The sequence below is a fragment of the Antechinus flavipes genome, chromosome 2 (assembly GCF_016432865.1).
Source record: "Antechinus flavipes isolate AdamAnt ecotype Samford, QLD, Australia chromosome 2, AdamAnt_v2, whole genome shotgun sequence".
NCBI lineage: Eukaryota > Metazoa > Chordata > Mammalia > Dasyuromorphia > Dasyuridae > Antechinus > Antechinus flavipes.
The window spans coordinates 466,316,444-466,333,092 of record NC_067399.1 but is presented as its reverse complement, the minus strand read 5'-3'; positions in this window follow the sequence as shown (position 1 = coordinate 466,333,092).

Sequence of the window (16,649 nt, the reverse complement as noted above, 5' to 3'; positions counted from 1 at the left end):
ACAAATATCATACACTATGATCAAGTGAGATTTATACTAGAAATGTAGTAGGAAATACAGATAAATGTAAAATGCCATTCCTCTGTTACCAAAAAAGTCAATCACACATATGCAATATGAAAGTACCTTCCAAAAAACCAATTCTTCTGAAAAAAGATTAGTTGAATTTTTTGTTTCATTTCATGAATTATAAATTTAATTCAACTGGCAGCAAGGCATAATAGAGCACTGGATTTAAATTCAGGAATATGAGTTCCAATCCTGTAAGAGATGTTTACTAGCTGTGATCAAGTTCCTGTACTATATCTTGGTTAGACAATATTTGGGGTTGCGCCATATTTTAGGAAAGACATTGATAAGCATTAGAATGCCATGGGATGACTATTCTAAGAAAATGGGAATGTTAATCCTGAAGAAAACTTAGTGGTGAAAAAAGCAGTGGAGGCGGGAATGATTAAGTATTTGAAGGATTATGTGGAAGAGGGATCAGATTTATTTTACTTGGCCCCACAGGACAGAACAAGGAATAATGGGTAGAAATTATAGAGAATAGATTTAGGTTTGATCTAAAGAAAAATCTCCTAACAATTAGACCTATTCAAATATAGAATAGAGTGTTTTGGGGCTTCATGAGGAAGCCAGATGGCTACTTGTTGGAAATGTTGTAGAAAGGATTGTTGTTCAGGACCAGTTTGGTCCTGCTGGCCTCTGAGGTCCTTTCTGACTAAGTTTTTGTGATTCTGTTTGCTGGCTCCAAGTTCAAGCCTCTGTCCACTATACTATGCTGCTTCTCCTTAAGGACCAAAATACTTCTAATAGAGATTTTGTTTTCTTTTGCCATGCTGAAGAAATATTGTCATTTTCCAGTAAGACTGAGTATATTTAATATTTTTTCTATATAACTGGCTGATTCTAAGGGAAAGAATGCAAACATTTCAGTAAAAATAAATCACAGCAGAAACCAATCCTTGCCTATTTATCTGTGGGTGACCTTGTTTGTCATGTTCTATACTATAGGCTCACGGTTCAAGTACAAAGAACAACGATCATTTTAGTCATTGAGAAGTATTTAAAGTTGCCCTAGTAAATCATTCTGACTCATTGGCCCTTAGTTATCTCAGTTTTAAAATTATGTGATTGGATTAGATGAACTTCAAGGTCTCTTAGCTGTGTGATTACAAGTAAGTCACTTAATCTATCTGACTCGGTTTCCTCATCTGTAAAACGAGGATAATAATAGCAACTATCTTATAGGGTTTTTTTTTTTTGAGAAGATCAGATGAAAGAATGTTTGTAAAGTACTTAACAAACCTTAAAGTGCTATATAAGTGTTAGCTATTATTATAACATTATGTTCTATAATTTCTTTACAATTTAATATTTTAATTCTAAGGTCCTTTCTGAGTGGATCATCATCATATGTTTGTTCCTTAGAGAACATACATTATCCATCAAGAATGTCTCTATTGATGGAAGTCTGGGTAATTGCCTTATACTCTAGGAAGGAAATGTGTTAGGATCATATAACACACATGCCACACTATATAACATTATTCTTAGGACAGAGAACACATGCTCCTATGGCAGCTACTGACTAAAGCCAACTGTCTGCCTCAACTTCTTCTTGTGCTGGTAATGTGGCTACCCAGGAGCTGATGACAGTTTAATAGACTCTTTACCCTTGAATGCTAAGGGAAAAATAACTCACAGCATTATGACATACGAAAGTAATGTGCTTTATTTTTAGGCAATGCGGTGGGAGAGCCAGAAACATATGGAGAAAGTAAACTACAAATCTGCATCACTTTTCTTGGGAGGCTTCAGAGGGTTAGTGATGGAAAAATCCCTAAACTAGGAGGCAAAAGATTCAGATCTGAGTCCTGCCTGATACTTACTGGCTCTCTGAGCATGGGTGAGTCATTTTCTTTCTTTAAAGCCCAGTTTTATCATCTTTAAATGAGAGAGTTATATTAAATTATCAGTTAGGTTCCTCTCAGGGAATAGTATATTGTATGTAATAATAATAACAACAAGATTTAATGACATTCCTAAACTTCCTAACTTCTTAGGAATTCCTTAGGAGCTTCCTAAGCCCCTACAATCTTTGAGATTTTTTGTTACTAGAAAGTCAAATAATAATAACAATTAAAAGTTAATGATTATAATTATATTTATTAATAATTATAATAAAACACCTAACATTTATCTAGCATTCTTTACAAATATTGTCTTATTTTGCTTTACAATGAAGCTGGAATGTGAGTGCTATTGTTATCTCCTTTGATGAGGAAACTGAGGCAACCAGTTTTGACTTGCTTAAAGTCTTACAGGTAGTAAGAGTAGGAAAAAAGAATTTGAACCCAGTTTAGCTCTGGCCTCTGAGGTCCTTTCTAACTGAATTTCTGTGATTCCATTTCCTGGCTCCAACTTCAAGGCTGAATTCAATGGATAAATGGTTCAGTGGTTAGAGCTGGGCCTAAAGTTAGGAAGTATTAGTTCAAAACTAGCCGAGCATTCATTCTCAAGTGTGGAATGAGAATTATTCTGAGGATCAAATTAGATGATAATTGTAAAATATTTAGCATAGTTCCTGGTTCATAATAAGTACTTTATACATATTAGCTATTATTATTATTCCTGATTCCAAGTCCTTTGCTTTATCCACTGAGCCACCTAGCTGCCTCATTTTTTTATTTCTTAGAACAGAAGTCAAACTATGGCCCAAAAGCTATAAACTAAGAATGATTTTACATTTTTTATATACAATAAAATGTTAAAAACCCCATTTTAGTTAACACACCCATACAAAAACAGAAAATGGTCTGAACTTGGTATTCTGGCAATAGGTCATTAACCTCCAATTCAGGATATCGGTAGCCTGTAATATTCTGTGCTAAGGTACTTTTCAGCTATTACATTCTGTGTTCTAAGGTTTCTTCCAGCTATAACATTCTATGTTCTAAAGTTCCTTCTTTTCTGTTTTCTGAGGTTCCTTCCTAAGCTCTTACAAACTATAGGATTTTTCATTATTAGGAAGTTAGGTCTACAGAGTGCAACATTTCAAGCTTCAGGACACTTACTTACCCTTCTCCCTGTCACTGAATGACTTTTTTTTTTTTTAAGTGAGATCCCAAGAATGCATCCACAGCTAATTGGGAACAAGCAAGTGACCTTCACTAGTTCAAAGAATCCCTTCACCATAGTAACAGGACCCAATAAAAATGAGTTCCTCAATTGAGCATAAGCCCTGAGTTCAGATATCTTTGATTTTATTCTTTCCTCTCAGGCTAGCTGATTTAAAACCCTATAAGAGAGTCCTCTCTTCTCAATTCTGTAAATTTTTTAAAAAGCCACTCAAAAGACCTGAGTTTGAGCACTGTCTGTGAGATCCTGTGAGATCTCATTTCTGAGTCTGGTTCCTCATCTGTCCAATGGGGATGATGATACTTTGTCTCATATCACAGAGCTATGGTAAGAAAAAGTGTTTTGTAATCAAAAAGTTTATGATACATATGGCCTATTATTATTTCATCTTCAATACATCAAAAGGCCCATTAGTTCACTGATGTGGTCACTTCCTTCACTAAAGTAGATCTGAATCCTTTTATGCCTCAGAAAGATCGATCTTCAGAATACATAACTGGGTGCTCAGCCTTCCAGAGATAGAAATATCTCATTGGTCTGTCCTTTGCAGTTTGATAAGTGCTATCCAAGTTTATGTTTTACTAAAAGCTCCAAAAGAGCTTTTGAGAACCTAGGATTATCCCTTAATGTTGCAATGAGTTTTGAAGAAGGACTTTAATAAATATATAATAATAACGAAACCAAAAACAATAATGATGATGATGATACTTATTACTATAATTATTGTGATGGCAATTCTTCTAAGTTTATGGCATTCCTTGATTCATAGCTACTAAGGCAACTTAATGTTACAAAGGAAGAAAATAAGTATTTAAGTTTCTATGTGCTAGATACTATGCTAATTGCTTTACAGATACTCTCACTTGATCTTCTTAACAACCCTGAGAAGTAGATGTTTTTATTATCCCTATTTTAGAATTGAGGAAATTGAGGTAGGCAGAAATTAAATAATAAGTATCTGAGGCCACATTTGAACTCAGGTCTTCCTGATCCTAGACCTATCATTTTATCCACTGTTCCTTCTAGCTGCTGCTAAAGATGGATTTCGTTTTGATTCTGTTTGGCAGCAAAGATTGTCTTGAGCTCATTGATAGTCTCTTATAATTTCCCAAGTAAAAACTAGCCTGTTATATTCTTCTTTGTCAATTCTGAAACAATCTCTTGTTCACCTGTTTTGCTTTTCTGACATGTTTGTGTATGTATGTATGTACATATATGTGTGTGTTGGTGTATATGTATATGCACAGATACACAGACATAAGTGCTAATGACTACCAATAGGCTGTATGACTGTATTCTCGACAATATTCATTCTTTATCCATCCGTTTCTTTGTTTTCTCCAGTGTGGAATCTTAATTACAGGTGATTTAAAAGGTATATGTACTAAGTGTAAGTACTACCAAAGAATAAGTTATCTAAAAGACATCATCTAAGACAAGAAAACTTGTAACTAGGACAGCATGATTGGGCCTTAGCTATTGGACACTGAAATTTAAAAAACAAAGATATGAAATGATAATATTGAAAGAGTATACAATTTTGAAATTTTCCATTTTATTTTTTATGCCACTTTTACTCCTGAGCAAGTAAAAACTCATATGCAAGAATATTAGCAGAGTTTTAACTCAGCCAGGGCAAGTGAAACTTTATTACAGGTCTTCAAATTTAGAGGGAGTCAACAACACTTGCAGTCCTTCAGCGGCATAGAAGCAATAGAGCTTAGCATCGAGTTTGCAAGAATAGGATGCTATTAGAAGGTAAGTAGCTGTGAGCTCTTCTCCCACCTTCTCCTCTTTCTCTCCCCTGCTTTCTCAGCAATGGCCTCACAACAGTGACCCAGAATCTTTATCCCTCTCCCACAAAATATTGTTATTTTCCATTCTCACAATCACAAGATTCCTCCTGCTTGTTCTAAGAAAAGTTTGTGATACTTGGAGGGAAACAAAAATGTCTAACTATCCCTTTGCTAATATGCTAAACAAAGAAGCTACATATTTCCCCACTCAATCCTCCGCTGTCCTGCCCTTACCCATCTCTGTCTTACTTCACTACCTAGGAAGTAATCTTTCCAGCAGAATAGCTTCTCAGTGTCCAGGGATCTTTTCCAATAAAAACCTATGTCCTAAGGTCTTTGTTTTTCCCTCTTTAGGCATTGTTTGGGATCTCTCCTCATAGAGGGCTAGGGTTGCAGGGTTTCTTCTCTCATTTTGCTGAATTTTCCTAAATTCCTTCTTATATTATTTTAAATTTATAAAATACAAAGTTGATTTGAGGGTACATTTGGTGCTGATTGTCCTGACACAATGTGATATCAGGACAATGATATATATGTAAATATATGTATATGTGTTTATATGTATGTATGCATATGTGTATGGATATAGGCAAATGCATATGGGTGTGTACACACATACATATGTGTACGCATAAACACATATAACTGAAAAAAGAAGTAGGTTAGTAATGTAGAGAGTCAAGGATCACTGACAGCTTGAAGGAAGTATTGGGATTCACAAAATATTAAAAGGAATAGAAGAAAGACCCCAGAGTGTTGGGTGGTCTTCTATGGAGTTAGTCAAGAGGCATCTGGGTCAGGAAGTCTGCTAAGCATTGGGGATACCAAAACAAAGACATACTCCCTGTTCTCAGTAGTTCACAGACCAACAACAAGCAAACAGCTATATATGAGACAAGCAAGCTATCTAGGACAATTGAGAAATAATCAGCAGAGAGAAGGAACTAGAATTAAGGGGCATTGAGAAAGGCTTCTTGTGGAAGGTGGAATTTTTTAAGTAAGACCTGAAGGAAACCAGGAAAATCAGGGAGAAGTCAAGGAGGAAGAGCATTCTCAGGATGGGGGAAAGCCAGTGAAAATGCCCAGAGTTAGGAGATAGAGGGTCTTGCTTGCAGATTATGTGAGGTGGAAGAGGGGAATGTGACATGTTCAGAATTGTGCTTTAGGCAGATCATTTTGACAGCTGAGTGGAGGATGGACTATATTTATGGACAAAGAATCTCACTTTCTGAAAAGACATGGAGAGGTTGATATCTACTCCAGGGGGTAGAATGCCCACATTATTGACACTATAAAACCACTGAGGAATCAGTTTATTATTGTTACATGGGAATCAAATCTCTATTACTTAATTAGTACTTCTGAAATCAACTAAAAATAATGAGTAAATCTTTGATATTCAATTCTCAACAGCTATCCCTCCCTTATCACTTCTAATCTCATTTCCTTTAATCTCATTATGCTGTTATCTCAAACCTTGATGGACACTACCTCCCTCAGCATCCTCTCACTCCAATTGGACAGTTAAAGAAGAGAGTACTAAACTCCTCCCAATGCCCTCCATAGAACAAGCTGTGCCAACTATGGGTACCCTTGGGTCTCACTGCCCCACCTTGTTCCAGCTTCCTTTTATATGTTGTCTCTTCCCTATTGGATTGTAAGCTCTTTGGAGGCAGAGATTGTCTTTCTTTTTAATAATTAAATCCTCAGGGCTTCGTACAGTCCTGGACACATAGTTTATTGAGTTAAATGAGGGAGAATCAGAGGATTGTTATAATTAAAGGGAAAATAATGATTACATATTTTAAAGATAATAGATACAGAAGTATAGGGGGAGCCACAATATAAAAAAATAAAAAATGAAACACAATAGTGGAGGCTGTTAAATTCAACTCAGCAAATATGCAATAAATACCTACTGTGTATAATGCATTATGTCCAGTCCTTTGGGATATAAGAACAATGAAAAATAATATAGTTACTTGTATTGAAGGAGTTTACAATCTACCAGGTGGGAATACCACATATGCAAAAAATAAATACTATAATACAAGATAAGGTGTGATAAAGGAGGATTAAATTAAAAAAAAAACACATACAACCCCCCCACACACACACACACAACAACAACAACAACACTCCTAGTTCTCCAATTCCTGAAAGAGAAATATAGCCAATTCTCCTCAAAATGTACGTGATGAGATAAACTTTTGAGGTGCTGTCTCACAAGTTACTAAAAGATGACAATCATCTCTGAGAAAGTAAAGGCATAACTAAGATGCTCACATTTCTATAACATTTGACAATTTATCAAAAGCTTTCAAGATACATCTTTTCATTTGATCCACATGTTATTCCTGGGAGGTAGGCAATGCAAATGCAATTGTTTTCATTTCACAGACTTTTGGGGAGTCACAGAGAAGTTAAATCATATTCCATGCCAATAGAGGAAGAGATAAAGTTGGCAACTTTTGCCTTACATTCTGCTTTCATGAAGGTCCCTGTCTCTTTTTAGCCAGCTTTGAAGGTCCTCCACAATTGCCTTTCCAGCCCATCTTCACTCTCCTTCCCTTTATACATTATGCTAAAATGAAATGAGACAACCCTATCCCTTGTACTTGTCCTGCCTAGTCCTGTCTCAGGATCTTTGTTTATATTATTCTCCCTCCTGGAGTGGGCTCTTTCTTTGTTCCCCCATTTGCCTTCCCTTTCTCTCCTTCCCACCCAAATCTTCACTTGCTGAAATAATTTTTTATCTACAGTTCTTACTCTGGTCCCCCTCCTCCAACCCCATGAAGCCTTCTTTAATACCTCCAGCTGCAAGTGATTTCTTCCTCAAATTTCTTTTAGCCTTTTGTTAATACCTCTCCTTTGCACTTATTATCTCCATTGTACTGTAGCTGCACACTGCAGACGGAAAACGAACCTTGGATCCAATAGGAGGAAGAGATTAAATTGGGTCTCATTTTTGAAATTTCATGGAATTTTCAATTATCCAACACTTTCCACAATAAAAACTGACTTAAATTCTAAATTTCCTCCAAGAATGCTGTATGGCTGTGGACCATCATAAACTCTGAAAATGCAGGTGACTCAGTGGAAAGATATATGATAGGATTGAGCAGGGTCTTACCAATTACCAGTCAGCTAACTATCATTTAAGTATCTACTATCTTGTAGTATCTTGGTCTGGTACTAAATGCTCAGATTATAAAGAAAGACAAAAATAAAATATTCTTGCTCTCAAGGAAGTCAGAGCCTAACCAGACTTGTGGACAAGAAGAGGTTTCCAACACATATAACTCTTATGACTTTGAAAAGGAGGTGGGCTGTTTAAGTTATGAAACATGATAGATGGATAGATAGCCCAAGGTCTGCAGTGGTACCAAGGAAACATTAAGAAAACCATAAAAAGGTCTTCAGAGCATTGGGAGAACCTTCTCTAAGGACTTAATCTAAGGAAAAGGAATGGAGAAAGAGACCTGTGGAGAGAGCATCACCATGGATGAAGTTGTAGATACGTCTCCTACTAGATTGCAACTGTTTATGAATTATGATTTTGTTTGACTTCATCTTTCTATCCCCAGAGTCAAATGCAGGTCCCTGTAAAACATAGAGATTTAACTATATTGAACTATTAAAAACAGAGTAATGAATCCTGGAGACCAATTCAGGCATTTTGCTGTTTGATAAAGTAACAACAATGAACAACGAAGCACCATTTAATTAACTACTGCAATGTGTTAGGCTGTGTAGTTCCAAGGAACAATTCTCTGCACTTAATATGACATCCTATCTGGGGAAATAACATGTGTTTATATATGTGCATATGTACATATATATGTTTGTAAATTCAAAATATTTCCAAAAGAAATGCAAGATGTGTAAAATTAGAAAGCTACCCCAAATGTGCATAGGGACTGTTCATGTCATAATCTGATCAGAGAATTCTAAGCTCGTATTGATCTGATCAGCTACAGTAGGACATACTGTAACTCAGTTCTAACATAGTGATATCATTTTGGTCCTCTTTAAGAAAGAGGACTATAACCAACCAATTTCCAAGTAAATATAAAGTGATTTGGAAGGGCTACTAGTAGCCAGTGGCCTTTTACCTGAGCTTTGAAGGAATCTAGTAATTCTAAAAGGAGGAAGTGAGAAATGGATGTAGGTGTAGAGGAAGGCAAAGGTATGGAACTGGAGCTGAAATGTCCTATGGAAGAATCATCAAGAAGGCAAATGCACAGAATGCATAAAGAAAAGTACTATTCAACAAGCCTAGAAATGTAGGTTGGAGCCAGATTGTGAAGCACTTTAAATGCCAACCAGAGGAGGTTATATTTTTATCCTAGAATACAAAAGGGAAAAACTGAAGTTTCTTGAGCAAGGTAGTGCTATGGTAAAACCTATGTTAGATCTAGAAAACATATTAGATCTTAGAACATACAAGTTCAGATCTGGACAGAATCTCAGGACACAGACTGGTGCATCTTGTAAGGATATTTATCCCCTCAGCCTATCATCATAAAACATTCTTCCTTTTCTCAGCTAAACCAAAGCTGTTTAAGCTCTTTGCTTTTACATTTATCCCTTCTATATCTCAGGGGTTAAAGGCACTGTTCCTTCATGATCCTAAAACCTGAATAAAAATTTTTGGCTCTCCCTTCATACCAAATGATTTTTTTTTCTTTTTCTTTTATAAGATATTTATAGTATCTTATTATAAATTTTGGGTTAAGTTTTTGGTCATAGGCTTTATGTCATTTTCCAGTCTTTCTGTGTCTGTCATCTTGGCTTCCACAAAATTCCCCAAAAATTCCCACTTAATTTCTTATGTCTACCCTGATATATTGAAACTGCAATGGGAAAAGTAGCAAAGTGGAAGGGATAACTGCACTTCCTTTTCTCTCACTTCTCAAACCTTTACAATCTCCTTCCATCATTAAACTAAAACTGCTCTTTCCAAAGTTAACAGTCATCTCTTAATTGGCAAAACGGATAGATTTTTCTCAGTTCTGCTATGTATTTTCTCTTTTCTGGATTTCCATTATACTACTCTTTGATTCCTCTGCCAGAGGCATATATGTGGTGCTGAAATAGAGCAGTTGACCCTATTATTCAGGAAGACCTGAGTTCAAATTTCAGCCTTAGATAATTACTAGATATGTGACCTTTAGGCAGACCACTTATTTCCATTTGCCTCAGTTTCCTCAATTGTAAAATGGAGATAACAATAACATCTACTTCCCATGGTTGTTGTGAGGATTTTAAAAAAAGAGAATATTTGTAAAGTGCTTATTAGCACAGTGTCTTAAACATTATAGATGCTAGCTATTTAAACCTACATATTGATTTAAGACCTCATTTCTTCTCACTTGGACTATTGCAATATTCTCCTAAATGATCTCCTTGAGGCAATCTATGACTTCAGTGCATCTTCTACCTTGGTGCCAAAGTGATTTTCCTTAAGGGTGGGTCTGACCACATCACTCCTTTACTCAATAAATTCTAGTGGCTCCCTGTTGCCTCTGGCATGAAATATAAACCTTTTGTTTAGCTTTTAAAGTCCTTCACAATCTGGCCCCAAAATTACCTTTCCAGTTTTAATTATATATCTCCTTTTTATCCCTGGGGATCCAGCCAAACAGAACTTATTATTACTTCTCACACATGGCACTCGTATTTACCATCTCCATGCCTTTTCATTGACTCTCACCCACACTATAATGCTCTATCCCCTGATTTCTGCCTCATAAAATCCTTTACTTCCTTTAAATTTTAGCTCAAGCGTTATCTTATAAAGTCTTTTCCTAATCCCCCAACTGCTAGTGGTATTCCCAAACTATTTTATATTTGTTTTCTTTTTACTCTGTGTGTGTGTGTGTGTGTGTGTGTGTGTATGTGTGTGTGTGTGTGGTGTCATTTGTCCTTTCTGGAAGAAAACCAAAGATATCAGGAGGGTGACTTGCAAGTGAATTGGACTTAAGTGAGACAATTCTGAGCAATGTCATTAGCCCCACTCTCTCCCCCAGAGTCATTAGAGTCCAGGGGCAAAAGGAAAACTAGCATTGGTCCAGGATATAATGGAAGACTGGCATTTTTAAGGTAGAGCATTTCTTAGGTCTTAGCTTGTCTGAACACACGTTCAGTAGTTAAAGGCTAGGTAAGAATTGAAGGGAAAGATGACAAGATGACTCAGTTTGCCTTCACAAAAGAGTCAATCAGAGAGAACAAGACCCCTCTAGTACTTCCTCTGAGCCATCAAAACCAAAACAATGACCCAGTGAGACTTAGGCTGGGATCTATTATTGGCTAATCATAGTCAAGTAGCTCCATTTGTATCCCAAAAGCCTTTATCAGAGCCTGGTTTTTCAGAGCTATATTTCAAAAAAATCATGAATGAAAACTACATGAGACAAAAGAGTCAATTGCCCCAGTTTTTTTTTTTTTTAGTGATAGAATAAATGAGTAGGGAAGAATAAAAATCTAGCCCCCAAACCCCAAGATTTATGAAGTATGAAGTATGAGTATGAAGTATAAGTGATCAAAATTTATATTCCTTTGGACAGAGTACCCACATGTAAGGATATGATTCCCTGTGTAGAGAGCGGGAAAGGAAAAAGAAGAGGAGGAGGAAATTGAGAAGTATTGCCTAACTGAACTGGCCTTTTGGATCCCATGTGGGCAGCTACTACCACTCATAGCTTGTTCATTCTTCATTCTCAAAGAGGACCAATGATATCAGGAAGGGGATGCTGTGTGCAAAACTGTTTGTGGCAGCCCTTTTTGTAGTGGCAAGAAACTGGAAACTGAGTGGATGCCCATCAATTGGAGAATGGCTGAATAAATTGTGGTATATGAATGTTATGAAATATTATTGTTCTGTAAGAAAGACTAACAAGATGATTTCAGAAAGGCCTGGAGAGATTTACATGAACTGATGCTTCATGAAATGAACAGGACCAGGATTTCATTAAATACTTCAACAATAATACTATATGATGATCAATTCTGATGGACGTGGCCCAACAATGAGATGATTCTGGCTAGTTCCAATAGACTTGTGATGGAGAGAGCCATCTACATCCAAAGAGATAACTTTGGGAACTGAATGTGGTTCACAACATAGCATTTTCACTTCTTTTGTTGTTATTTGCTTGAATTTTATTTTCTTTCTCATTTTTTCCTCTTTGATCTGATTTTTCTTGTGCAGCAAGATAATTATATAAATAGACATGCCTATATTGGATTCACATATATTTTTACCAAGTTTAACATATATTGGATTTCTTGCCATCTAGGAGAGGGGGTGGGGGAGAAGGGAGGGAAATTAGAACACAAGGTATTGCAAGGGTCAAGGGCGAAAAATTATCCTTGCATATGTTTTGAAAATAAAAAGCTTCAATTAAAAAAAAAAAAAGGAAGGTAATGTTGGCTTGCAAATATATTCTGCAGCTCAACCCAACCTACATTCAGTAGTCATAAGTTAGATTTGCCAGAGCCAAGTTACTGTTCCCCCAAGCAAAGCATAGGGGTCTGATGTTTTATTTTTAGAACTTTACCTCAAAAGCCTCCATATAGTATATTACCTTTAGAATTGATCACCAAGGATAATTGCCCCAATATAATCTTGATTAACTGATTTTCCAAAATAACCAATGATATAAATTAGTTTTTACAGAAGACTGTTAACTGTGAAAGTATAACAAGGACAAAATTTTGTAAAATATTTCCCTTGAAGCAGGAGATATTCTTCCCCACATGAACTTACTGAGATCCTAGAGAGAGTGCATTCAAACTTAACGTGATGATTATCAGATATTTATCCCACTAAGTTCACTATGGGGTATGGCATAGCCTATGTGGATAACTTACTTCTTTGCTCAGTGAACATGCCAGACTGATTATTTTAATTGTGGAATATGCAGATTGCTCTTAAGGACTGATTCTTCAGGCTCTCTGGTAGGACTTCAATTTTTGGACTTTTCAAATCTCACAAAGATATAACATGTTCAGTTCTGTTTTTCTGTCTGTCTGTCTCTGTCTCTGTATCTCTGTCTCTCCCTATCTTTCTGTCTCTTTCTCTTTCTCTGTCTCTCTCTCTCTCTCTCTCTCTTTCCTAAGATAGGGAAGAATACATATGACAGAGATAGAAAATAGAAACAGAGGTGACATTAAGTTTTCCCAACTATATGGGTTTATAAGGCTAGACTGTTGGCAGATTGTTTATGTCCCTTCCTAGAGAATTATAGCATTTTAAAATCTACTTGAAAGCCATGAGGGAAGAGAATAGATATTTGTCTGTATACTCAATTCCAGCTCAGTATCGAAATAAAATTCACTAAATTGACAGACAACAAAGGATACCTGTGGATAATCTGAAGCAGTGAGGGGAAGGTGCTTTCTATTGTGAATTTCTCAAAGTAGCCCCCCCAAATTTCCAGGTGGATTGAAAAAAATATATATCTGCAAGAGGCAGATATTACAAGGGACAGATAGAAAGCACAAAGGATGGAGTGCTAGACTTGGAGTTAGGAAGACCTGAGTTCAAATACTTCCTAACTGTATAACCCAGGGCAAGTCACTTAACCTTACTTGCCTCATTTTCCTTTTCTGTAAAATGAGCTGGAGAATAAAATGACAAATCACTCCAGTATCTTTGCCAAGAAAACCTAAGGGATCACAAAGAATCAAATGTGACTGAAAATAACCAAAGAACAGCAAGATATTATGCATGCTTTAAGGACTAGGTCCTCATTGGCCAATCCCTCATTATGTATTTACATATATGTAGATGTCATGTCCCTTGATAGAATATAGGAGGTACCTTGGGAACAAGGGCTGTTTCTTTACTGTTTTTGAATTCTTGGTGCTTAGTAATATTCCTGATAAATACTTATGGTTTAATAAATGCTTGTTGTTTGGTTCATTTTTATTATAACAGAATTTTACAGCATGAAAGAGCCTAACTGAAACCTAGAAAAGTTAAATGACTTGCTCCAAGTTACCCAGATAATTAGTAGCTGAACCATACCACCACCATTTCTATATTACTCTGTTCTAGGTACTGTGCTAACCATTGGGAATACAAAGAAAAGCAACCACACATTCCCTAACCTCAAGAAGCATACGTTCTGATGGTCTAGGTAAACAATGAAATCAAGCTATTTATAATGTAAATGGAAGGTAATTTCAGAAAGCACTGGGGTGAGAGGAGGGGAGGGAAAAAGAGATTCAGGAGGAGAAGAATCATCAGAAAAGGCCTTTGCAGAAGATAAGATTTGAGTTCAGTCAAAGAAAACCAGGAAAGCCATAATAAGAGATGAGGAGGGAGAGAGTTTCAAGCTTGGGAAACAGTTGGAGAAAATCCACTAATTAAAGAAATGGGACATCTTGTGAGAGGAATAGCAAAGAGACCACAGTCATTGAAGCACAGAGTACATGGAATCAGTTTTCCAAAGATAAAGAAGAGGGTCTTTGAATGCCAAAGGATTTTAAAATTGATTCTGGATGTAATGGGGAGCTATTGGTGTCTGTTGAGTGGAAATGAAACAGAAGATCATGAGTTGGAATGGGGTGAGAATTGAGGGAAGGAGACCAACCAGCAGACTTGGATCATTACAATTATCTCTTCATGAGGTGATGAGAACCTCTGAAGTGAAGGTTATGGGAGTGACCGACCAAAGTTAGAATGGAGTCTGGGACTGTTGATTTTAGTCTAGAATTTCTTTTGTTTTATTATTAGCAGCACAGTAGCTTTGAGTTGGAAAGAATTGAAGAGATTGTGGACCACCAACTAACCCGAAGAGACTTCTGTACACATTTCTGTACATGCTACAGGCACCCAGACATTTTTGTGGGCACGCCAGTTACAACCTTCTTTGAAATGGTGCCAAGGTTGTGTTTCACCAAATAGTACGTTTTTATTTGTAGTCTCCTGTGTGGGGCTTTTGAACTAACTCCTAATTCTGAGAGAGATCTTGATAACTGTTTCCTTGGAAAAGGTTCACAAGAAATAAGATGAAAACACAGCACAGAGACCATATCTGTCTAGAGGTGCTTTGCCTTCAGAGAATATTTGTTTATATAACTGGCTCGGTATTGGAAGGTAGATTCTTTTCCTCTTTATATGATTCAAAAGACTTAGGTCTCATCGTCTTTAGGAACATCATAGTCTGCTGAAGCTGGGATGTCCCTTAGAACGTAAAATATTGGATATGAAAGGAACATAGAAATTGAAAATATCAGAATGTGATGGAACCTTGAAAAACAGACTTTGACAACTATGTTAGAAGTATGTTAGTAAGTATGTTAGAACTAAAATAGCATAGTGCTATAACTTAGAATATAGAATTTTTTTGCCATTTAAGTTATTTTCTCTTTTTAAATAATAGCTTTTTTATTTTCAAAATATATGCAAAGATAGTTTTCAACATTCACCCATGCAAAACCTTGTGTTCCAAATTTTTCTTCCTCCTTTCCCCCACCACTTCCTCTAGACAGCAATTATGTTAAATACATGCAATTCTTCTATATATAGAATATAGAATTTTAGAACTGGAAAGGTCCTCAGAACATATAATACTGAAATCAGAAGAGACATTAGGGATCATATTGCCCAACTTTAAGAAACTTAGAGAGATGAAATGACTAAGGTCATATGACCAGTTTGTGGCAGAACCAGGACTAGAAGCTGAATGTCTTGATCCCTTCATTCATTTCTTTTTCCACTATTCCACTTATGTTTTGAATGATTTTTTTTAAGGGTCCCCTTGGGTTTAAAAAGGCTAAGAATAATTTTTTTTTAATCAAGGCTTTAAAAAGGTGCTCTCATTATAAAAAACAAAGAAGTAAATAAGCTCTACTTTTTATCTTTTCTCCTTGATATTCTATTCTCTCTAAATTTCCTTGATACTACTTCATTGTAGTTTTTGGTCTACCTCATCTTAAAGAGATGGGATGCAATGCCAAATAGTGGAAAGAGTTCTGGATATAGGGTCAGATGAAGTCAGCTTAAATCTTGCCTTGGACACTTATTAACTATTATATTATTATTTTATAATATCATTAATTACAATTGATACAACATTGATTTTGATATATATATTATATTAGCTAGTATAGTGGTCCTATTGAACCACTCCATTTTAGTCTCCTTTGTTGGATGTTTGTCCAGGTGACATCTACTATGGATGTCCCCCAGCACTCTTTCTGGGTCCTTTTTCTTCTCCCCTTATATTTCACTTGCTATTCTTATTAGCTCTCATGGACTCAATTATCAGGTTTATGCAGATGATTATCAGATCTCTTTGTCCAGTCCTGACCTCTTTTCTGACCTCCAATCTCACATCTCACTCTGCTTACAGACATTTTTAACTGAATGACTTATATACATAGATATTTTAAACTCAACATGTCCCAAACTGAACTTTCCCTTTCCCACCTCTACCCCCATCTCCTAACTTCCCTATTACTATTAAGGAAATCACTATTGTTCAAGTCATTCAAGCTTGCAACTTAGATATTATCTTTACTCCTCACTTCCTCTTTCCACCCATGTCTATTCTGTTGTCAAATCTTGATTTTATTTTCAATGGTACAGGCTCTCTTCTCTCCTTTGATCCTATGACCACCCTGGTATAAACCTTTCCCCCCTTATGCCTGGACTAACATAATACTCTGGTTGGTTAGTTTGACTGCCCCAAGCCT